Source organism: Leptinotarsa decemlineata, unplaced genomic scaffold (genome assembly GCF_025532065.1).
Source record: "Leptinotarsa decemlineata unplaced genomic scaffold, Ldec_3_MD MMD2_P_RNA_scaffold_2, whole genome shotgun sequence".
NCBI classification, from domain to species: domain Eukaryota; kingdom Metazoa; phylum Arthropoda; class Insecta; order Coleoptera; family Chrysomelidae; genus Leptinotarsa; species Leptinotarsa decemlineata.
This window is the reverse complement of record NW_027412529.1, coordinates 28449035-28475263: the sequence shown is the minus strand read 5'-3', so window position 1 is coordinate 28475263 and position 26229 is coordinate 28449035. Positions and strand designations below refer to the sequence as shown.

At 33.9% G+C, this 26229-nt stretch overlaps 1 protein-coding gene across 1 annotated transcript in view; it reads left to right on the top strand.

The window, feature by feature from the left end:
• The window catches only part of Oct-TyrR (Octopamine-Tyramine receptor), a 1115181-nt gene that overhangs the window by 99951 nt on the left and 989001 nt on the right, over window positions 1-26229 (top strand). The window contains exon 2 of the mRNA XM_074186523.1: window positions 1047-1095. The gene's annotated coding sequence lies outside the window, so the exon portion shown is untranslated. The remainder of the gene's footprint in view (window positions 1-1046; window positions 1096-26229) is intronic.

Sequence of the window (26229 nt, the reverse complement as noted above, 5' to 3'; positions counted from 1 at the left end):
ATTTTTTTCAATACTACAAAAAAACAAAAACAACCATGTGTCACTTTTTCTGTGAATAATTTTTTCTCAATTTCTTACAATTTTTTTAATATATTTCTATTTATGCTTTTGGCAATTTCTCATAGTTCTCAATCATTGTTATTGAAATAACTCATAAACTAATGGAGATAGGACAACGACACTATGAGTCTTTTTTGTTCTCCATTTAGTCAAACCCTTCACCTGGAGTTCTGATACGTTTCAGTAGGCAAATAGTGATTATTTCCACAGTATAGAAAAAGTATCCATCAGGTTCAAGAATCATGTATTGTGTGGTATACATTTGTATTTTTTCGAAACCAATCTGGTAAAATATCAAGTCTTAGGAATGTGGAGTGTATCATTCCGTTTATCGGGACCACTAGTTCGAAAAAGTGTAATTTCGATTCATTTGATGGTTATTTCAATTGTTGATCAATTACTTTTTCTTCATTAGATGTGCCCGAGTAATTCACAGTTTCATACTCGTGTTAAGAATCTGCAAACAAATTATAAATATCATGATTTGATAAAAATATATTCATATACCACTACAATTCTTCCCAATGAATATTCAAAATGTTTTTCATTCCCTTCCTGACAATTATGAAATCTGTTTACAATTTTTTCTACAGACGAGTTCTCAAATGAATTGCGATTTTTCATTGTACATTACTGAGCTCTTCTCAGTATTGTACAATGGTTTGGAAAATTATCAATATCCAATTAGTTTTCAAGTGATATGGGGTTCCACTGGAATGAGATACAATTGAATATGACTAGTTGATTTGAAAATGACTAGATGATAATTATCCAAATCTGTGAATAGATGAACATGGTCGTTTGGAACAAGCCGCTGCATTACCTGATATGACCCTCAGATTTTTGTGAGTATTGGTGGAATCCATAGTTCAGTTACATAACCAAAGTCTCCTTCAGAGCTCATGGTTAGAATGAGAGGTGCTCCTAACGAAATTGCCCCAGAAATATCCTATAATGATTTTTTAAAGAAACTTCATTATTTTCAGGAAGTGAATGGAGACCAATCTATACCTACATTTTCTGGAATGAACTGAGGTAAGTACAGAATACGTTTCCTCTTGAAATTATATTTGTCGTATATTAATATAAAACTGCTACTTACTCAGGAACGGCTCATCCGATTTTCAAAATTTGAAAAATGTTGAGTAGAGAATTCAAATATCTTTCGATTGAATCATCACAGTATATCACTATCGATTTAAAAAAATCGGTAGCGTTCTCTCGGCGACGAGTGATGCAACACTCTAAACTTTCTTATCAAGAAGTACTGAAAATGATACGTTTTTGCGTTAATTTTGTCCGATCTTCATATTTTATTCTATCCGAAAGTTTGAAGGAAGGTATTATTCACGTTCGCACTGTATTACAAGAATATATTGAAATATAGAGTGTAATAACTTCAGTTACATAACAATATTTCATGATATATCACACCAGGAATTAACTTAGACGGAGCACTGACCAGATTCATGATTTTTTGATTACTTTATTCGAGAATATTTATTTATATTGTTAAAATTTACTGGTCACGAAAAAATTATTATATGACATGAGTACTGAAAGCTAAACATCTGTTGGATGTGATATATTCCCTACATACAATAATCAGTTCCAAAATAAACACTCTCAGGTTTGGAATTGATCCAGATCCGTGAAATTAAAATAAATGTTTAGATTTTTCACTCAGTTGATTGTTGAGTTAGACAACTGGAAGATTTCCGCGCCTTATTTTGGAATAGGTTCTCGTGAGTGTTGACTTTGCAAAGAGGTTGCGCTTAGAAGAGAATGGAAAATGTTGAAATGTTATCAGATACTGAAATAGAAAAGAATATCCTTACTTGATCCTCAATATAGTTTGAATATCAAAGAAAAGTTCAGATTTGTATTTAGAGGTTTTTGAAATCATCAAATCGTAGTATGGAAAATTTCAATCTTTAAATGGAGCCTAATTTCTAGTAATTCGATTTCATTAGAAAGTGGTTGATGATGTTTCATAGTGAATTTCATTGGTTCAGACTTCCAATGTCTCAAATGATTCCACTGATTCGAAATCTATAAAGTAAAATTAGAATGAGTATTTGAAATATCAATTATATTACGCAATATAACCTGAAATGAAAATATGATGAAACGAATAACATAACCAAAATTCAAAATGAAAATGACTACATGTGGACATAATAATTTGGCTAAAATAGAAGTTACTTCCTAATCAAATCGACAACATAATTCCAGATCCAGAAGGACATAAAAATCTATATGATACGGTTATTAAAAACATGATTCACGGTCCCTGCGGAGCTCGCAATCCAGCATCACCTTACATGCAAAATGACAAGTGTACAAAAAAGTATCCTCGTGAACTGATTAGAGAAACAGTGGAGTTTTTGAACTCACATGTGTATCGTCACATAAACTTCAATTGAAACTGAATATACCAGTAATGTTTATGCGGAATATAATTGTAAGAATTGAAAATTATTTATTTTTGTTACAGTGAAATATATTTTAACATTCGTTGTTGCAATTCAATAAAGCATATTTTAAATTTTCGAAACTTCATCGTATGTAATAATTTTTGAAAATTGATAATCCCAACCAAGCATTAAAATATAGTTCCCAAATTGATTCATTTCTATTGTACTGACACTTATTTGATGGCATAAATGCGAGCGTAGCCGCGGGTAAAAGCTAGTTCATTTATACATTCTTTCGTTTAAGCGTTCAACTATTTTTTCATATACTCGTATTCACATAACATGGTTGAGTATATTTGTATTTTCATACTCCACATAAGTAATTAGTATTATATAATATACATATTATTTTTACTAACTATAGATTTATTGTTCATTTATATATTTCTTGTATGTGTTATATTATATTAAGTTTTCGTTATTAACTTCATATGCACCTCCTCATCTTATTCCCTACGCACAGACTGTAGGGTTGCCCATTCATTTACCCGTTTAACCGTTTAACCATTTGTTATATATTAACATTACATGATTGCGCCTATTTGTATTATTATATTCCCTATAAATAATTATTGTTATATCATATATACATAATTTTATCAACTATAGACTTATTGTTCATTAAGATATTTTATATTCTTTGTATGTACTATGTTATGTTATCATTATCAACTTTAGATTCAATTGCACCTCCTCATCTTCTTTTCTATGCACAGACTTGATCTTCTGTAGGAATGCCCATTTATTCCGCTTTCCCGCTTTTCTTCTGCACTGTCATATTCATGTACAATAATGTAAAACAAATTATTATTATTATTATATATGATATATTTTCATCATTCAATATCCTTAAATAACTAAGTAATAAATCTTTTTTTTTATCTTCATTCAATTCTTACAGATCACATACAACATGATATAGGGTACCTCAAAAATAAAAAAACCATGTGATGGTAGACAAATTTACAATCAACAATATTAAAATATAATTATTCAATAGATTTTTACACATATATATGGAAACATTCACTACATTTATATTCATACATATGAGCATCAAGACATTCTTTGATACTATAGTTACATTTGTCTTGCAAATGTACTTTCAGTTCTGATATGAAGATGTTTTTATTCCGTTGCTCTCTCAGGTTTGCAGGAAGATGACTGAAAAACTTTATACCTCTATATGAGGGGCTTTTTTCATAGAAGGATGAGCTGTGTGTAGGAATTCTAATGAGGTCTCCGTTTCTAGTTGGGTAACCATGGTAATGAGAAACTGTTTGATACATCTCAACATGTTGCATAAATAACATTATACATTTGAAAACATGAATGCATAGAATTTTTTTTTGGGAAACATACATTCTGCTTGAGTTACTGGAGCATCCCCAGATATTGATGTTATAGGATATGTTGCAGTAGATTAGAGCAAAGTATACATTGATGAGTTAATTGGTATTGAACATATTTTGTAATTGCAACAAAGCATAGTAAACTATGTTCACTTTTTTGCTCATGGCATCAATATTATTTTCCCAACTCATTCCAGTATCTGTATAAGTTCCAAGAAACTTCGTAACTTCAGAAAGATGGATAGTGCTATTTTTGACAACCACTTGAATATCAGTCACAGATCTCCACCTAGAATGGAAATGCATACATACTGTTTTGTCAGCATTTACTATCAAAAAATTTCTTTCACGCCAATTCATGAATTCTTCTGCTGAATTATTTCTTTTTTGTAAGTCTTCAGGACTATCTGCATCAATGGCCAATATATCATCATCTGCATAGATAACTACTGAATCTGAACTGATATAGTCAGGTTTATGAATAACAAAAAAATAAGCGGCCCCAAAATCGATCACTGAGGAACTCCCCGGTCCATCTCATAATATTCAGATTTATGCTCTCCGATTCCAACTGATATTTCCCTGAAACGCATGTATGACATCAGCCATGATAAGAAATTTCCATGAAAACCAAGGGAATATAATTTACTTTCGATTATCTCCAGGTCAATAATGTCGAATGCCTTCGATAAGTCGAAGAAAAGTGCTCCCACATAACTCATTTCATCTAGTGAGTCGTATATATATTTTAAAAAACTGTACGAAGCACTTTCGGTCGATTTACCTTGACAGAAACCATATTGATATTTTGACAGTATTCGGAATTTGAATAAAAATGAGTACATTTTATTGTAAATACACCTTTCAAATACCTTCCCGATGATGGTGAGAGTTGTTATAGGTCGAAAATTACACATACAAGAGGGATCGCCTTTTTTGAAAATGAGGCTTACTACTCCAATTTTGAGAAAATCGGGGAAAACCCCGGATTGTATGGAGCAATTTATAATGTGTGCTAATGGTTTGGCGATATATTATGCAATTTTTTAATGACCTTCTTTGAGATGCAATCTATTCCGACAGAATTGTCGGAATAGATTTGAGATGCAATGAGCTAATCGCATTCAGAACACGTCACAATCTAATAAAGGAAAGAAGTAATATGTTTCACTTCTGTACATTGTGGTATAATTATTTTATTTTCTGAACTGAAGTGGTTGTCGACAGCTATTTTATCATTGCTTGCATAGAAACTGTCGAAAGTATTTGCGACGATTATTTCATCTTCAACAATGTCATCATTTATATTTATTTTATAACTCGATGTATTTTTTGTTTTTCCTGTTTTGTTCCTCACAATATTCCAAATTTGTTTCTGCTTCTGATGGTAACCCAAACCTTCTAATTTATTTTGATAGTAAGCATGTTTTGTATAATTAAGTGATCTAATATATATATTTTTTATATTTTTTATAGACTTCGCTATAATGGGCATCACCAGAATTCCGCATCAACCAAAAACTATTTTTCAAGTCCTCACTCATAGAAATGATATCATTATTCAACCATCCATTTGCATAATTTTTCCCTTTAATTTTTTTCACAATCATTGGACATATTGAATCATTTAGATATTGAATTATATTTATAAAATTATCGTAAATTTCGTTGATATTGTGACAACTCTCATAGACCGTCGGGATTGTCTCTTTTTCAAGAAATAATTTCAAATTCGTGAGGTTATTTTCACTGGTATTCCTGCATGTCATGGATTATTTTACTGATTGAGACTCATTTGACTGTTCATTCTGAAAATAGTATCAAAGTGATCGGCGATATTCATGTTTTTAACGGTTTCGAAATACCTTGATTTGCAAATATTTGTGAAAAAATAATTTTATTTACTCTCACTAGTTTTACCATTAATATTAGTGAATATTCTAGTTGGCTCACAATTTTTACAGTTTAAGTTATAACTCTCCAGAAGATCATTTAAGAGTGATCTGTCATTCGATTGGCATAAATAGTTAATGTTTACATATAATTGAATTGTGTTGCTTTTTTCATAGTGAGAGTGAGTCTGTTTAAGAATGTCTCAATAATCTATAATTTGAAATTAAACAAAACTTGTTGGACTCAGTTTGAAAGGATATTGCACAAGCTTCAAAATCTTATTCTACAAAAAGTCTATTCATGAAAATGTCTGATTTGAATTCAATATGTTTCTTGACAAATATTATGCTGCCACCATCTATATGGTTTTGTCGAGTGAAATATGTTTCGAGGATGTATTTGTCAAATTGAACAGTATTCACATTGAAATTATTACACCACGATTCAGAAATACATAATATATCCGGTTTTTCTTCAGATAGGACTAGTTCAAGCTGTTTCCTGCGAAATGTAAACTTTTCAACAAGTACTCCTGCCGGTCACTATCACTGATGAGTTTCTGCCATTGTGTCGTCGCATATTGTTATTGTTTTTAGGATTGTTGGAATGTTGAACCTTAGGTTTTGTTCCCATCGTTGGAATTTTGACACTTTTTTGTTGTTCTATTCCTATACTGATAACTTTCTCCGAAGATAGATTTGAAGCGCTATTATGAAAGATCGTATCGTTTGCTACGTGATTTTTCTCTTTTTGTTTACTTTTATAGTTAGGACGGAGTTTAATCATATCGATATTTGATTCTCTGAGAATTTTTATTTCCTCTTTCAACTCAGAGATTTGCTGCTCCAAGTTTTTAGTATGTTCATTCAATAATTTTTCGAAGAATGTTTACATGTCTTCACCAGCATTCGTCTTAACTTCCTCAACATCATTGCTTTTCGGGTTGCTTCTCGTTGGAGCCATATCTTAAGGAATCGATTATGTAAGATAATATAAAATAGAGCATACACACAAAACACTTCGACTCGCTTCGCTTGCTTCTGATATCCTTCGATATCTTTTGAATTTATTACGCACCTGTGTCCAGGAAACACTACTTTTTGTACCCACTCAGTAATAAATTTTATACTCTATATCCGTTTCCAATTTGCTCCACACTGTATAATTTTTTTTACCCTACAATGGAATGATTTTGGGTAGTCAAATAATATTTGATTCAAAATAATTATTATAGATGTCACTTCCTTTTTTGAAAGTAATTTGTCGAATAACTTTTCAAGATGATTGTGAAAATTTATCATATGCATATTTTATGTTCATCTTACTATGTTCCGTGAAAAACTTTTTCATTTGTAGATATATCTTCCAGTATCGATACGATGTAGAGCTTGAAGGTCGTGGTGCTCAAAAGATATTTTGTTTACCCAGCAAAACCATACCTAAAATAAGACTTCTATTCATGAAATTCAAGCAGAATCGTATCACTGATACTTTCTTCTTAATTTTTATGGAACTATAGATTTGGAAAATGAAATATCATAACATTGAAGACACTTACTGGAAGATATTTTTTGTGAAGGATTCAATGTTCTTTCCTTTTTTTGAGTATATGACCTTTCACAATCTTGAAAACGAACAAAACTGAGAATTTCACTCCGAAAAATTACTACGTAATATAAATCACTGAAGAATCCAATTAGTTAGTGTTCATAGTCGTATTTATAAATTTTGCCTACGAAAAATCACGTGAACGGCGAGCTATTTACAATTGAGGGGAAAGTTTTCGAGTGAACTTCAGGTTTTGGAAACGAAAAAGATTGTTTTCCGAAACTTTGAAAAAAAAATAAGTTATAGAAATTTTTTCCCGATTTAAATTTCAATTTGTAGTCAAAATTAATGAATACGACAAGTAACTGATTATTTATACTCTTCATTGGTTTATATCACTCAGTAACTTTTCGGGGTGAATGTTTCAGTTTGCCCAGAAAACAGTAAGAAACATTGAAGACATATTCAGTTGCGGATCTAATGGGGGCACAGAGGAATGCTCCCCCCAGAGGATTGAAAGTACACTAGATATAATTCGGTGGAATGAAGTTCATGATTGGGAAAGAAAAGTCAGACCGATGAAACCTGATATATAAAGAAAGCTCAACTGCTTTTACGTTACAGAATATTAATTAAATTCATTATTTCAGTTACTCTGCTTCATCACAACTTCCGTATGTTTCATGAGGATGAAGCAAACAGTCTAGTAGCCAGCATAAATGCAGCAGTAAAAAAACAATAGAACCGTAGGAAGCTTATTCCAAATATTAAAACTGCCATTTTATGTGGTGCCCAAAACATACCCTTGAGAAGTACTAATGAGACAACTGGAAGCCGTTATGGCAAAGTGTGGAAGGAATGTTATTTACATCTGCAAAACCAAGCAAAATGAAATTATAGAATGCTGTGGTGAAGTTATAACTGACAAAACTGTGAATAAAATAAAATAATCTAAGTTTTTCACAATAATGGCAGATGAGACTATGGATTTTTTTGTTGAAGAATAACCTACTATTTGCATAAGGTATTTTACCACCAAAGAATACAAGATTAAAGAAGATTTCAAGTTTTTGGATATGGTGGATCTCGGTACTGAAAACTCAGCTCACACAACTCTACAAGAGCTACATAAACTTGGCCTTGAGTTGGCTTATTGCCGAGGACAAGCTTCTGATGGAACCTCCAATATGAGTGGAATATTTAAGGGTGTGCAAACCCGCATTTCTCTGATTCAGCCCAGCCTCTTGCAATCTACAGCCACTGTAATAAACCATAGGCTGAACTTGGCTATAATAGTCTAGTTCACATGTATCATTTCTTTGCATGTATCATTTCTTGCATTCCCAGATATCATCAACACGTAGGCAGCTATAGTGTTCTGTCCACAAATTTTCCCTTTTTGATTTATATCATACACACTTAATAACATCTTTATCTCTGTATTTTAATTTTTGGTAACAAGTTGTTGTCCATCTTTGCAATTGGCTGCACCGCGCTGATGAGGAAAATAGCCAGGAACACGTGTCCGCGGTTTGCCTCCATTTTTTGAGTGTTCTGTCCACGAATTTTTCCTTTTTGATTTATATCATTCACACTCAATAACATCTTAATCTTTCTCTCTCTCTCTCTCTCTCTCTCTATATATATATATATATATATATATATATATATATATATATATATATATATATATATATACAGATAGAGATTTTATCGAGTGTGTATGATACAAATCAAGAATGAAATAATTCGTGGACACAACACTCAAAAAATAGGGGCAAACCGCGGACACGTGTTTCTGGCTATTGGCCTCATCAGCGCGGTGCAGCCAAGTGTAAAGATGAGCAACACTTGTTTGCCGAAAGCAGGAAACAACACATACGCACGGAGTCAACAACAGAAGCCAACCGCACATTTGTGGTTCCAGTTAGAAGACCTAGAATGCCTAGGCTACATCTAACATGACCACGTAGGTCATGTTAGATGTAGGTCTTTCTAGGTCTTCTAACTGGAACCACAAATGTGCGGTTGGCTTCTGTTGTTGACTCCGTGCGTATGTGTTGTTTCCTGCTTTCGGCAAACAAGTGTTGCTCATCTTTACACTTGGCTGCACCGCGCTGATGAGGCCAATAGCCAGAAACACGTGTCCGCGGTTTGCCCCTATTTTTTGAGTGTTGTGTCCACGAATTATTTCATTCTTGATATATATATATATATATATATATATATATATATATATATATATATATATATATATATATATCATACCCACTCGAGTGGGTATGATATACAGGGTGTCCCTGGACTTCCTCTTTTCCTCTCGGGAATGTATAGATGGGGTCAAAATATCACCAGTACTTCATATAACTTTTTTTCCTAAAATCCTTCGTTACCAAGTAAGGGGCCCTCGAAGTTACAAAATGAAAAATGTTTTTCTTTGATAACTTTTCAAGTGAATATTCAAAATCATCCAAATTTTGGTAATTGACTAAACAAATGAATTCCTTTGATGAGCTTTCATGCAGGAGTCAGTTGTTTTGCTACAAAGTCAGGAACGGACTACCCCCGATGGTCCACACCCCAAAACTTTGAAATGACAGATATTTTTCAATATTTTTCAACAAATTAAGGTTACTTGGACAATTTTATGAATAAAAGTACTCGTGTGGAAAGTCGATCGGAGCAACGAGTCTTGATAAAAATGTAGTTTCACTCGACGACATCAAACCCGCTCGTCCACCATTATTTGAAATGAATAATTTTCAAAGCAGAAATAATAATGATAACGTTAATTCAACAACATTTATCCTGAGATGTCTACCATTATTCGAAAATATTAGTTTTTAAGGAAAATGGAAATGATAGGTAAAATGTTCATAACGAATTTTTATAATGCAAACACGTTTAACTAACGAAACTCAAGAGCCTCAAGAGCAAACAGAAATGAAAAATCCGCTACAGAAACTGCTCGATATGACCACCTTCTCTCTCTATACATTTTCTTAGTCTGCGAAGACACCCTCTCTGTACTTGAAATAGCATTCCAGGGTCGTTTCGTATGGCTTCACAATGTAATGTTATTCTATTCAACAATGCATCTCTTGTGTGAATAGGTGTAGCGTAAACAAGGCTTTTTAGATGCCCCCACAGAAAGAAATCCAATGGATTTAAATCCGGAGACCGCGATGGCCATGAATATGGCCCACCTCTACCAATCCATCTATTGTGGAAAATATGGTTCAGATGGTCACGCACAATCAAACTAAAATGAGGAGGAGCGCCATCATGCATAAACCACATATCTCTTCGGGTTTGCAATGGAACATGTTCCAAAAGTCCATTCAAATCGTTCTGAATGAACTCTAAATAACGTTCTCCATTCAATCGGTCCTGTAGAACGAATGGTCCTATAAGATGGTTTCCTATGATACCAGCCCAAACATTCACGTTGAATTTCCGTTGGTGTTTGGTTTGCAATATCCCATGGGGATTTTCTTCGGCCCATATATGGAGATTATGAGAGTTGATAACTCCATCTCTACTGAAACCTGCTTCATCAGTGAATAAAACTCGATTAATAAAAGTCATATCCTCTCTTTGCCTATCCATGAACCAATTGGCATATTCCAGTCGTGCTGGAAAATCTTGAGGTGTCATGGCATGTACCTTCTGGATGTGAAATGGGTGGAGCAGTTGTTCCCTAATTATTCTATGAATAGTGGACTTGGATGTATGGAACTGTTCTGATAGATTTCTGATGCTCATTGAAGGATCATCAGCGACGGCTTCCAAAATATTTTCCTCCAATACAACGGTACGTACAGTCCTAGGAGCGCCCTCACCACCTCGTTTTGGCAAAACTGTACCTACAATAATATCGAAATAAAACAACGTGCTCAAGTTAATTATCAATTATTACATACCTGTCTCCCTCAAGCTGCGATCGACACGCTCGAATGTTTCTCTTGACGGTACCGTTCGATTGGGAAAATGCTCGGAATACAGACGACGAGCTTCTGCAGCATTACAGAATGCTCGTCCATAAAATACATGCATATCTGCATATTCATTGAATGTAAACTGTTCGGCCATATCAAAAAAATTCAAAATATCCTATAGAATATTGACAATACAATGATAGTCATATGACAACGCACCACTCAACAAAACAAAATCGCATTCCAGTTTCTCATTTTTTATCAAAACTTTCTAAAAGGTTTTTTTGTCAACATCTGTGAAAGAAATGGAACATAATTATTCCCTGGATATTTTTCACCTGATCATGTGCAGCCGTTTTTGTAGTTCATTCGTTTGCTTTTTATTAGTATAGTAAATATTTTTTCCGATGTGCGTTTTATTCAGCTGAATTTAGATTCGTGTTAAAGAATTTCTCCCATAAAATTATAATTATCAGTGAAACTCCTCAACAGTTTAGCTGTGACGAAGAATTTGAAACATTCGAATGTTGAGTTTCATGAGATTCAGATAACTGATCAACACGAAACGTGATTATTCCACACGTATTATGTACATACAAAATATGGAATGAATTCGATATTTCATAGTAGAGTAGCTTGTTAGTTTAAAAACACCACGAATCTACAGAACTTGATATTTCTTTTGAAAAAATATCTGCTATCACAATTGTGACTTAAACTTCCATATAGGTACTGTACTTTTTGTTTACGACTTCATTTCAGCATACTTTGTATTATTCCTGTTATAAATGTTGTTGGATTAACATTATCATTATTATTTCTGCTTTGATAATTATTCATTTCAAATAATGGTGGACGAGCGGGTTTGATGTCGTCGAGTAGAACTACATTTTTATCAAGACTCGTTGCTCCGATCGACTTTCCACACGAGTACTTTCATTCATAAAATTGTCCAAGTAACCATATTTTGTTGAAAAATATTGAAAAATATCTGTCATTTCAAAGTTTTGGGGTGTGGACCATCGGGGGTAGTCCGTTCCTGACTTTGTAGCAAAACAACTGACTCCTGCATGAAAGCTCATCGATGGAATTCATTTGTTTAGTCAATTACCAAAATTTGGATGATTTTGAATATTCACTTGAAAAGTTATCAAAGAAAAACATTTTTCATTTTGTAACTTCGAGGGCCCGTAACTTGGTTATGAAGACTTTTAGGAAAAAAAGTTATATGAAGTACTGGTGATATTTTGACACCATCTATACATTCCCGAGAGGAAAAGAGAAAGTCCAGGGACACCCTGTATATACCGGGTCCTGCAACAGTGGCGCGGTGTTCCATATCTCTATATAGGAAGCAGATAGGAATCTAATTTTCTATAATGTTACCTTATTGCTCGAGCTCGACAAAATAAAAATATTGGCGGTTACACAGGGTGTTCGATTTTTTCTGGGCGGATCCCAACTGTGTCTTTTTAAATGGCAACCTATATTTTTTATCGTTTTTTCGGTTTCTTCATAGAAAATAAAATAAACTTTATGTATATCTGCACTTCGAAAATATTGATGGTTTTCGAGATATCTAGCATGACAGGTTTTTTTTCCAATATTCGTCACTCAGAATATTTGAAATTATAAAGTGGTGCCAAGTCCAGTTGAAATTTTTTTTTGGTCGAATATTCTACATTGGTAACTCTCTCAAACGATATATCTGAAATCGACCTGTGATATACAGGGTATGAAAAACCGCTTGCCAAATATTGTAAATGAAAATTTGCAAAATCTTCCTTATATTAAATGGAACACCCTGTATATATAACGAAACCTCTACAAATTTCATTAAGTATTCCCTATGGCTAAGTTCAATAGTTTTTCTTAAATGAGCATTTTTTTCGAAAAATGGTCATTTTTTCAAAGCGAAATCCATTTGACGACTGATAAGAATATACAAAAAATACCCTTTCCTTAAAATATCGCCCATTCCTAAAATTACCTGTTGCTAGATAAACAAGTTGCGAATTACACCACAAAATGGACGTTCTTGAATAGTTACAATAATTTCAAAAATCTCGGAATTTGTGCCATATTCTTTCGGTCTAAAACAACCTTTCAGCGAATGAAATATTTATTGGAAATCAAGTAGTCTGGCAAATGACAGAACAAAATATTTGGCTGCAAATGAATATTGAAATTTTTAGTCAATCGTGCAGTTGAACTGTCGGTATAATTTCATCAGAATGTTGTTATCAAAAAGTGATTTGATTGATATGATTTTCATATTAGGTGAATCAGACAGGAATTGTTTATTGGCAAGTAGAATTTATTCTCAACGGTATCCAGATAGAAGGCATCCAGATGAAAGATTTTTCCGAAAGGTCTTGGGACGATTCGTTGAAACTGGATCTATTAATTATTCCAAACATGAGCGCATCAAACCAGCTACTAATGAAGATAATGATTTGCAAGTTCTTCTTGCTGTTGAAGAAGATCCTAGTAGGAGTCAACGACAAATTGGGGAAATAGTGGATATAAGTGAGAGATCAGTGCAACGAGTATTGAAGAAACATCGCTTGCATCCATACCACGTTCAGTTATATCAAGAACTACTGTATGCTGATTTCGAGAAAAGAGTGAGATTTTGCAATTGGGCCATGAACAAAATTCGTCGAAACGAATATTTTTTCAATAATATTTTATGGTCGGATAAATCGACATTCCATAAAAATGGATTTGTAAATCGACATAATTACCATTATTATGCGACAGAAAATCCTCACTTATTGAGACAGGTGGATTATCAACATAGGTGGTCGATAAATGTCTGGGGAGGCATCATTGGAGAATATGTAATTGGTCCATACTTTTTTGAGGGACATATGAATGGTGCAATGTATCTCAATTTCTTACGAAATGATTTACCAGGTTTGTTAGATGATATTCCTCTTGACTTGATCAAGTGATTTTGTTTCCCTGTCAAATTTGACATTTTTTCCAAAAAATGTTTAGAAAAGCAGTTATTGCTCGAAATTTCGAAAATCGGAGAAGAGAAAAGATGATTATTTTTTCATTTTTTACCCATATACCAATTAATATTACCAATTGCAATTCTAAATACAACTTATTCCGCAAAAATTTAAAACACCAGAATAAAATGATGCCAAAAATATTGCAAAGTTGATACATTTTTTGAAAACAGATAAATATTTCACTTTATTTCCACTTTTTGCGAAATAGTTTGATACATAAGCATAATTAAAAAACAATATCAATGAAAAATCAATAATTTATTCTTTACTGCACTTTTCAAACAGTTAAACTTTGATTTACTAATTACAAAAAATTACAACGCAATTAAACTAAGGGAAGGAATTATACGAAAGTAATTTCACATTTACTAAATATCTTTTATGAGGTATGAATGAACAAAATTACTTCAGAAATCAATTTAGATTTTGTTGCCTAGAAAATCGAAACATATGCCTAAACCATGTAAATACCAATAGAAATACAAAATAAAAAGTTATATTTCGGTGTGCCTTCCACCACGTTCAGTGCAATCAATTGTTCTTTTCAAAACATCTTCAACTGCATTCTTTATACCACGGGGTTTCGTGATTACAACACATTCTCGAATAACTGCCTCTAAATGGTTTATATCTCGAAAAGGTCTTTGCTCATACAGCTTTTGTTTTAAGTAACCCCACAAGAAGAAATCTAGTGGGGTTATATCAGGAGATCTAGGCGGCCAAAAGTGTTCCATATTGCGACTGATTACTTTGCCCCTAAATATTTCCAAAAGACGCTCTTTAACCACCCTTGTGGTATGAATAGGTGCACCATCACACTGATACCACACAACATTTCTAACTTGAAGGGGCATATTATCCAAAACTTCAGATAGTTCGGTTTTCACAAAGTGTAGGTAGTCCGCAGAATTCAAATTATGTCTAATAAAGTATGGTCCTATAATTTGATCGTTTAATATGCCACACCATACATTCGTCTCAAACGAATATTGATCTCGACATTCGATTACGAAATATGGGTTTTCTTTTGCCCACCACCTGCAGTTTTGCGAGCTCACAACGCCATTTGAAGAGAAGGTCGCTTCATCTGTCCATAAAATTTGATAAGGAAAATGATAGTTTTCTTCTTTTTCCCCTTGAAACCAAAAAGAAAAATACAAGCGCATATCGAAGTCCCTTTCTTTTAATGTATTGATAATTTAGGTTTATAAGGCGTGAATTTATTATTGTGTAAAATACGTCGTACACTCTTCGGTTAACATCTGTTCTATCTGCAATATCTTGAATACTTGTTTTTTTATGTTCTACGATATCCAAACATATTTCAAATTTCACTTCTTCTGTATGTCTAGAAGGCTGATGTTCTTTTCTAAAATTACTCTCAACCGAGCCAGTAGATTTAAACTTAGCTATTATCCTACTAACTGTTGACTGATGAATATTTCTTGCAGGATGTCTGGCATTGAAACTATCAGCTACTTGTCGGTGACCGGTATTCTCGCCGCATATTAAAACGATTTCAATTTTCTCTTGAAGATGCATTTTTAACAACACACTAGACAACGAATAAACTATTTTAAATCTAAAACTGATAAACACTATTTTGAGTTATTCAACAAATGTCATATGACAATAAAATATTTTACTTATTCAGTTCAGTTCAATTGTTCCCACAGTACCCTTAGTTTAATTTCGTTGTAATTTCTCGTAATTAGTAAATCAAAGTTTAACTGTTTGAAAAGTGCAGTAAAGAATGAATTATTGACTTTTTCAATTATGCTCATGTATCGAGCTATTTCTCAAAAAGTAGAGATAAAGTGAAATATTTATCTATTTTTAAAAACTGTCAAATTTGCATCATTTTTGGCATCATTTTTTCTGTTGTTTTAAATTTTTGCGAAATAAGTTGTATTTAGAATTGCAATTGGTGATAAAAATGCTTCGGAAAGATAAGTTAGGCATAAAGCAACTTTGTTGAGGTTTGGCTAAATTTGAGAAATCGGCAAATGTCAAATTTTCGAAAAACTGTAAAAAAACTAAATTTGTACTAGAGAGCTAAAAATTGGTATATGGGTGAGAAATGAAAAAACAATCATCTTTTCTTTTTACCGATTTTCGAAATTTCGAGCAATAACGGCTTTTTTGAATATTTTTTGGGAAAAATGTCAAATTGGACAGGGAAGAAAAATCACTTGATCGGTCATATGCATGCCATTTGGCATCATTTTCAAAGCACAACCTAATGGAGATATCAAAAGTTGCTTGAAGAGATAAACGGACTTGATGCGGACTTTATGTGTTGAGTGTGACACTGTATATGGAAAATAATTCCATGAAAATCAAAAAATTAATAGATAAGTACTCTTTGATCATTCCTACATTGATTTCAATTCAAGAGCCACCAATATACAGCTGTTTCAGCCTATTGGGCATCGTCAGTACCGGGCAGGTGGCCTCGATAGAAGACAAAATGAGAAAAAACCAAGAAAGTACTTGATAAAAATAGCTGCGTAAACGCAAGCGCAACATAAGTGGAACCACCTAATGGTGTGACACCCAAGTCAACTTGCCAAGTTTTTATGTCAGTGTTGGTGGTTTGACCAAAGTAGGAGATTTGAGCCGATGGCATTTCAGGTTAGCTTCCCAAATTTCTGCTACCGCAGTTGTCGGTTGATTGGTCAGTAGGAGATTTGAGCCGGTTCTAAGCCTCCTCCCACCTCTATGACGTCACGTGGGGTGGATGACCTAGACCGACTCATGTGACCTTGAAAAATATGTCTGGTGCATGCGACTTTGAAAAATATGTATGGTGCATATGACCTTAAAGAATATGTCTGGTGTATAGGTGGTATGTGTAAATCACAGATTACAGCCGGTTCTGGGCCTCCTTCCGCCACTATGACGTAATAATTGCTTTTTTTGTTGTTGTTTAGTGTGTGTGTGTGTGTGTGTGTGTGTGTGTGTGTGTGACATAGTGACGTAATTACATTTGAATGGTATGTGTGTGATAATGCACGGTATAGGGTATCATTATGTACTTGTCTATGTACAAACATAGGTCTGCATACTTCGAAGATCCTTCAAGTAATGAATGTTCCATCGGTGTGAGCCCACCAAGTTAGTAGTGGTGTGACGTCACAGCAGCAACCGTTCAACGGTAAGAGAGCAAGATGTTCACTCCACGACGTGTGGCTGTGCTAACGTCTGCCCTCTCCGAGAGCGCAACGACCACTGCCTGTTCGTATCGACATCTGTTATCGCATCCAGTTGGGAGGTGGGCTTGGCTGTGACGTCAGGCATCTCTAGTGGGTAGCAGAGTAGGGTGAACTGAAGAGAGTTGAATAACGTGCATTTGTATAGATAATATTGTAGAATCTCGTGAAGTATCAATCTGAAAATTATCAACTTGAGCTGTGCCAAGGTATGGTTAGAGCGAATTGGATAAATATAACAGTTGACAGAAATTCTCCCTATTATAGCAAAATTTGACCTCACATTTTCGCTTTGAAACCTCATTGAACTATTGAGGCCCGCGTCGGACTGCAAAGTTGAAGGTTATAAAATAATTAGAGATACGTAATGAGAAATGTTAATTGCATGTATTCAAATGACTCAACATGGAACAAACCAATGAAGTACAAGTGATAAGAAATAAGAGTTCAGAAAGTGAATTCTTGTTGCTTGTAACTATCCAATGGAATTTAAGATCTGAATCTTGTGCAATGTTATATTCATGATGACGAATAAAAGAACAGTTATTATTCAGGTCTATTTTATGTACGGAAAACACTGAAGAGAGTGAAATTGAATTACAGAATACATATTCGGAAGAGAAATTAATATATTAGGATTTGGAAAAATCTTGATGTTTGGTTAGAATTTAGAAATTGTCGAAAGAGACAACTGCTTTGATGAGCCGATTTTCTATAGTTTATGCCTGTATTTCTTGGTCCCGTATGACAAAAGCTTGTCGATTTTGATATTGCACGTAGCTTTTGCATTCCGTTTCGACCTACACAGCATATGACATCAGCGTAACTATAACTGAAAAGTAGGATGTGCCATCACTTTGATCAAAAATAAATTCATTTACCTGTCATTACCAGATTCACCCGTCAAGTTTGGTTTGACTTTGGAATGAATGCAAGGTTATTATCTGCCCCAAATCAGATGCGTAGACTGAACACATAATATTTGACAGGAGAACAGACTGACATTTCTCACGCATATACATGTCTAACATGAGCTAGGTACCACATATTTAATGATGATTAAAAATGCTACACTATATTTTTTCTTGAAATATAATTACATTACAATTTGAAGCAACATAGTAGATGATATTGACGTAACTTCAACTGAAACGTGGGTATCGCCTCACTTTTGTCTCTTTTTTTCCACACATTGGCAGAATCTGATGATGAAGTTTGGTTTAACCTTGAAACTAAACCTAGGATTTTCTCGAGGGTCGAGTTTTCATGTATGCCGATGACACAACATTGTGAAGTCCCTAGATCTAAATGGAATTGAAAATAAAACGAAACTAGTAATCAATGAATTCGAATGTTGGTGTAGAAACAATCATTTAATGAACAATGAAAATAAAAATGAAAAACGTGTTTCGCCTTCGTAAAAATGGAATTAAATTTTTCGAGATATAATCTCTTGTATATATACTATGGTCTAGTGTATTCTGAGCTCAATATAAATATTACTATTTGGGGACACTCATCAGAAATAAATTGAATCTTTATAAGGCAAAAACGCTCCATTAGACTAATTTTTGATCTCAAATACAGAGAATCTTGTAAGAAAACATTCCAAGACAAACAATTTTTCACATTACCATTCATTTATCTTTACAAAATATTAAGCTACCTTCATGTACATTCCCATTTGCTAACAAGAAATGAGGAAATTCACTGTCATTAAACGAGACGGAGAAACGACTTCCATCAGGAAAAAATGAATCATAATGAGTACAAAGGTTCGCCACTTTATGCCGGGGCAAAATGTATTAACTTATTATCACATAGCATCAGAAGTGAAACAAATTTTCTTAAATTCAAGAAAAAAGTCAAAGACTTTTTGGTAACAAGTTGTTTTTACTTCCTGATAGATTATGAAAATGATATTTTTGTGTAATATGTGCTGTTACTGATTTAAGTACTATAAGATGAAAAATCTTTTGTAAAATATGACGTGTCATATATGCGACATGAACTTTTACATGTCGCAATACACGTGTTTCAATCTGAAATGTATTACCATCTTGTTCTTAAAATTCAATATTATCCAAGATTCAAGCCAATATACCATATGACGTGAGCGTGTATTCAACTGAAAAGGAAGTATTTCCACACTTCAACCTGAAAACTGATACCTCCCCTCCACCATTTCATGATCTGACCTTGAAGTTCAGTTTGATCTTCAACTTGCCTACGTGGTCATTTTCTGTCGATGTCCTGCTATACTGGTTTGTGAGTCCCCAAATATTACATAATGCACACATTTTTTGTACATACACACGCATGCTTCACACCATGCATGCTTATGCTTACGTTGTAGTATTTTTCTCTGTAGTATTCATCTGGTTGAAGCTGCGATGATTCTGCATGTTAGAAATCACACATTGAAAGGTAAGACCTCGTTAGTCCTTAGCTCGCACAAGTTTCTCAACTTCTGAAAGTTGTCGTTCGTATGGGGGTGGCAGCTGATTAACGGAAAAACAGATTTTGAATAGAAACAGAACAGTATAATGTATCCATCAGAAGTGCAATACTAGGAGTTTGATACAAACTAGCATTCTATTCTAATACATGAGTTGGACTCGACCTAATATCGATACTCACGATCAGTGTAAGCTAAAGAAGGCGAAAACAAGTATCTCAAAGAATTTTTCAGTTCAATTTACTCAATATGAAGTTTTCGCATATTGGTTTCTCTATTCTTTTAATCAGTATAACACTTACTTGCTGCATGATAAAGATACAGTAATGCAACTTGTCGCTATCGAATTGGGTACTGTAATAGCGAGATAAACATTTTTGTCAACATTTTTACTGTTGTTTCTGTAAATATAGTGTTTCAGACTGATATATCATCATAGAAATTCATTTTTCTGATATACTATGATTCCATAAGACATGTGTCTCAATAGCAGATTTTATTCAAATCCATATTTGGTCACATTACTTCTAACGCAAAATTTTTCCCACTAGGTAGTGCTGTTTCTAATTTACTGTTCGAAGAATATTTTCTGGCGCTCCATTTCGGTAATCAGTTATTGTTGAACCTGCTTCTGCAATTTTGAAAAATGTTTGCTGATGTGATGAAATATATCGCATCTATCTTGAGCCTCATAAAATATGAATACAAGGAGAAAACAGTGAAGGATGGACTGGAAGAGTGTTATAAGGCTTCTGAACGAATAAAACAAGATCTGAAAAATACTACTACTATGGGTGGCAAACAAAATCTACTAGCATTTCTGGTCTATATTACAACACTACGTAATCAGATGAAATTTGAGATGAAGAAATGAGCAGGCCTGATTAGCCGGAAAGAGACAGCCTCAAATCGAGTACATTGGGATGATTCAGAATCGGCTTTCAATTCGCGTATCTGGACTAAAGTGATTAGTAATCTCAAGCATAAGAACCCTACCTCATTTTTGATCGACTGTAGGACCCTTTTTGTGACACGAATTCAAAATGCATTGAAAAAGGATGCATTTTTAAGGTTAATACGACATTCGGTGGAGAATTTGAGGTTGTCATTTGAGGACTGAAGTTGTAAGGTATTCACTTTCCGATGACAATCATTCAGATGAATAGTTTCGAAGAGAATAATGATCTCTCAGTCAATGTTTACACGTTGAAACTTTTTAAATCCAAGTATACTGTAATACCGCTAAGATTGAGCATAGCACAAAATAAAAGTAAACATGTGAATCTACTCATGATTCGAAACATGTATTACGATGGAAGATGTGAGGATTCAATAAATGTCTACGTTATATCGTGAGCAGGACGATCTCACCGGTATCAGATTACCAAGATAACGACTTCCAAGACTTTGAGTCAGCAGAGTCAGCAGAACCTGATACTTCTGTTATTTCCCATCGTCTCCTGCTGACACCGCTGTCTACACATCATAAATGGACCCTGCGAGGTCAAATTATTGTCAGAACTAATTTAGAATTCGTTTAGTATCAACTTAGATTCTGTTCCATTTTTCATTGTAGTTTTTGTAACGATATTTTTTGTGTGTTATTCAAAGAAAGTCTGTACTTGAAAATAAAGTGTTTTTTTTGAAAAGTCATATTCGAAAGAGTGAATATAACATCTATGATGTTACGTCACCAACCAGAAAACCCTTATTTGGATGAAAGATCTATCTAGTTTGGTGAGTAATCAACTTGACAACCATAATGGAAAAAAATATTTTTGTCATAGGTGTTTTCACTGTTTTTCCACGCAAGCTATATTAGATAAACACCTTGAAGACTGTTCGAAGACAAATGAATGCCAACCAAAATTACCTATGAAGCGAAAACATATTTTCAGGTGCAAAAATGAAATTACATCACCTTTCGTCATATACCGAGTGTATTGGTATCTGCACAAGATGGCAATAAATATCAACGACACATTCCGGCATCTATTGGATATTATGTGAAACCATCATAAGAGCGTTTCACATAATATCCAATACACTATTATTTTATCGATCATTTCGTGGTGAAAATTGTATGAAATGGTTTGCCGACGGGATAGGTCAGTTTGCTGAAGATGTTGCAACTGTGTTCCAGTGTCCATTTGATGTAGATATATCAGCCAGACTGGAAACATTTTTTCAGGCAGCAACTCATTGTCATATATGTGACAAACCATTCAATATAACAGATAAAATAGTATTCGACCATAATCGTCTAATACTTAATAATAATCAATCACGGATCATCACACAATGAGTGCATTATAAACTATCAAGATGATCAAACAATTCCCATCGTGTTTCATAACTTATCAGGGTATGATGCACATTTTGTTATAGAAAATATTGCATTGGATATAAATGGAAGTGTCGCCGTTTGGCCGATAACAAAGGAAAAGTATATCTCCTTCCCTAAAAATATTTCTGGTAGCAAGATCCACTTCAGATTTTTAACTCATTCAGATTCATGAGTTTTTCGCTGGATACGTTAGTATCATATCTATAAGATTTTCCAAATCTCATATCACAGTTCTCCAACCTCTCGAATGATGGAGAGTAGATTTTGACAAAAAAGGGAGTAATGCCGTATGACTATATCGATTCTTTCAAAAAATTCAATAAAGATTGTTACCCCCTATCGAAGCCTTTTACAACAAATTGATAGGAAAACCGTGTCCTAGGAGATCTTACTTACGTGCCAAGCTGATATGGGCTACTTTTGATATAAACACATTGGGAAAATATACGGATCTGTATTTGAAGACGGATGTTATGCTTCTGGCTATGTCTTCGAGCAGTTCCGCTCAAGTTGTCATAAAACTTACGGTTTGGATCCTGCCCATTATTTCACTCTGCCCGGCTACACATGGGATGCTATGTTATTCAAAACGAAACAGCGACTTCTCACCGATTTACATCAGTTGATGTTTTTCGAAAAGGGAACAAGAGGTGGACTGAGTCAAGTTTGCTCCAAGCAAAGAGTCACAGCTGATAACAAATATATTAGTGACAATTATGATAAAGCCAAAACTGACTCATACCTAATGTATTCCGATGTTAATAATCAATATGATTGGGCAATTTCTCAATATCTACCATACGGCTGGTTTGAGTGGATGGACACCAACATTGATATCACGACTGTGCCTGATGATGCCTCGGAAGGTTATATACTAGAAGTTGATATGGAGTATCCAAACAACCTTCACGATATGCATAAATATTCACCATTCTGCCCCGATCATGTGGATCCTAAGACAAAAAAATCTCGAACCGAAAGTACATCGGATGTGAAACAATTTAAATTGATGGCTACTCTACAGTCGAAGAAAAAGTATATGAATCATTACAAAAATCCCAAGCAGGCCTTAGAACATGGTCTCATTTTGAACAAGATTCATCATGTTCTGAAGTTCAAGCAGTCCACATGGTTGAAGCCCTACATAGACGTGAACACACGTTTGCGAACTGCTGCCTCGAATGATTTCGAAAAAAACCTATTCAAACTAATGAATAATGCCGTATTTGATATGTACTGCTATCTTCGAAACTAATTTTTGTCCCATATATATATAAATATTTGTTACAGGGGAAACTATGGAAAATCTGAGAAAGCACTCTGATGTTCGCCTTGTAACGAGTTGGGTTGGGCGATATGGTGCCGAAGCCAGAATCTTCAATCCTCGTTGAAGAGTTTGACTGTCTTCGATGAAAACTTGACTGCCATTGAATTGGGAAAATCCGAAATATTCTTCAACAAACCTATATATGTTGGAATGGTAATACTGGATTTGGCAAAGTTGACCATATATAATTTCCATTATGAGTACATGGCTCCTAGGTATAGAGAAATTTTTTGCGCAGTTTATATTAACACGGACAGTTTGATTTATGAAATTATAAATTATAATCCATATGAGATGATGAAAAATGATTGTCATCAGTATTTCGATACCAGCGATTATCAATCAGATATCATTTACAATATTCCCCGAGCGAATGAGAAAGTGATTGGAATGATGAAGGATGAGAACGACGGAAAGCTTATGATCGACTCTATTGGACTCAGATCTAAATCATACTTAACTAAAACTGCAACGTCAGAAGATCAATTCACTGATCTGAAAAAAAGATTGGAGCAGGAGAATTATGAAAATGATGAAATCAAACAAATTATGGCCAATTTCGGAGCATCGGAAAGCGAAGGGCGTTAAACATAATGTTGTCGAAACAAAAATCGCTTTCGAAAATTACGTGGCCTGTTTGGAAAATTGTACCGGAAAAGCAATCACATAAAAAAATAATAAAATCCTATAATTCAACAGAACAAACGAAGATTGCTCTGAATCCTAACGATGATAAACGCTATCTAATTCCTGAAACCTACCATACTCTTCCATGGAAACAATATCCCATTCAAAATCTATAAACATTGATTGATAACAATATCAACTACAAATTATTCTCGTCTCACTTGAACGGTTCTATGTACGAGTGAAAATCACATATCACAATCAAAGTTTTTGTCAACATATTATCTTGTTGCTGATATAAAGGTGTACTTTTGTGAGTCAAAGCAGAACTATTGGAAAAATGAACGCTACTGTCATTTATTTCGAATTGAACTACACACTTATTTTCTTTCGAAAGAGGTTTTATATAGGGCTATTGGCGATGTTTTTTTTTCTCCACAATCTAAAAATCAAACGCTCCGGCAGCTATTACTCCAGGGTGGTGTGGAAAAGATGAAAAAACTGTTTTAACGATGAACCCACAACCTGATGATATCAACCCCTTGTTCTCATTTTTTAGGGTAACATTTCTTGGTCTCTTCCTTCGAAGGGCTCATAAGTATCTATTAAGTCGATGTATTTCCTGAAACTATTAAATTCAACTCTTCCATCATATCTTTTGTAAACAGAAAACAATAAAGTATATTTATATATTGTGTAAGATCTTGTTCATTATATCTTTTCGGTTTACATTCTGTAAGAAGTTGTTTTGAATCATTAGTTAACTTGAGTGTGTTTTCATTGATGTTCAAAATATTATTTTCAATAGAAACATACTTTTTTATGACATCCATCATCTTGTAGAATCAAACCATAACACAAAGGAAAGATTCATGTTCACTTCACGAAGACAGATTGACATTTACAGAAACATAACCGAAATAACCAAAAAAATAGCCATTGAATCATCTTGTGTGAAAGCTGTTTGGAAAAATGTGTAACTGAAACTGGTTTTGATCTATTTCAGTTTAAGATCAATTCAAAAATATCTATTAATTTCTTTTGAGTACATGTTGTTGATATAAATAGACGAAATCACACATAAACATTCAGTTTTGACCAAATTGCAGTATATTTCATAGCCAAGCACTCCATTAATTATGAATCTCGATATTATAGAAAATGCCAAGCGAACAAACATGTTATTATCAGCATATACCCTTTTCAATATTAGTCCTTATTGGGATTAAAATCTTTCATAATTACCAATCAACCACATCTATCCTTCCACTATTCTAGACAAATATCTTCAATTTCATCAATAGTCAAATATGTAGCTACATAATCGAAAATTGGTATGATGGAGATTGCGATCATACTGTTCGAATGAAACAATCACATTACGATTGTAGCGAATCAATTGTTTTGTCATTCGTCTGTATTTTTGATCTAAATACGTTACATCGATATCTTTATGGATACACATTGAAAACATTTTCTCAAATTTGTACCAATATATTTCAAATATGTACTTGGTGTTATGAGGGTTTACTTGATTTTGAGATTTACTGGTGTGTAATTTTTCTGTGTATCAGTAGAATGACTTCAGTTTTATAGGGAGACTAGATCAAGTTTTTTTTCCAACCATTCTTAGCTGGGAATAAAGCCCAAACATTAAGCATTTATGATTCAATCCCAGACAGCCCTGTTTCGACCCGCCATAGCTCTCATCAGGGGTGTTACGCTGAACCACAAATTCATTGCTAGAATCAACTGTAATTGAAGAAGAAGCTATAGTAAAGAAGCGGGTTTACATCTCTGCCACGGCGAGGGTGGAGTTTACAGACCGGTTTCGGGCTGTTTGGCCACTCGTTTGGCCACTCGACTTTACGTTCATTATAGACCCGGTATTAGCGGTATTACAGTATACTTGGATTAAAATAGTTTCAACGTGTAAACATTGACTGAGAGATCATTCTGCTCTTCGA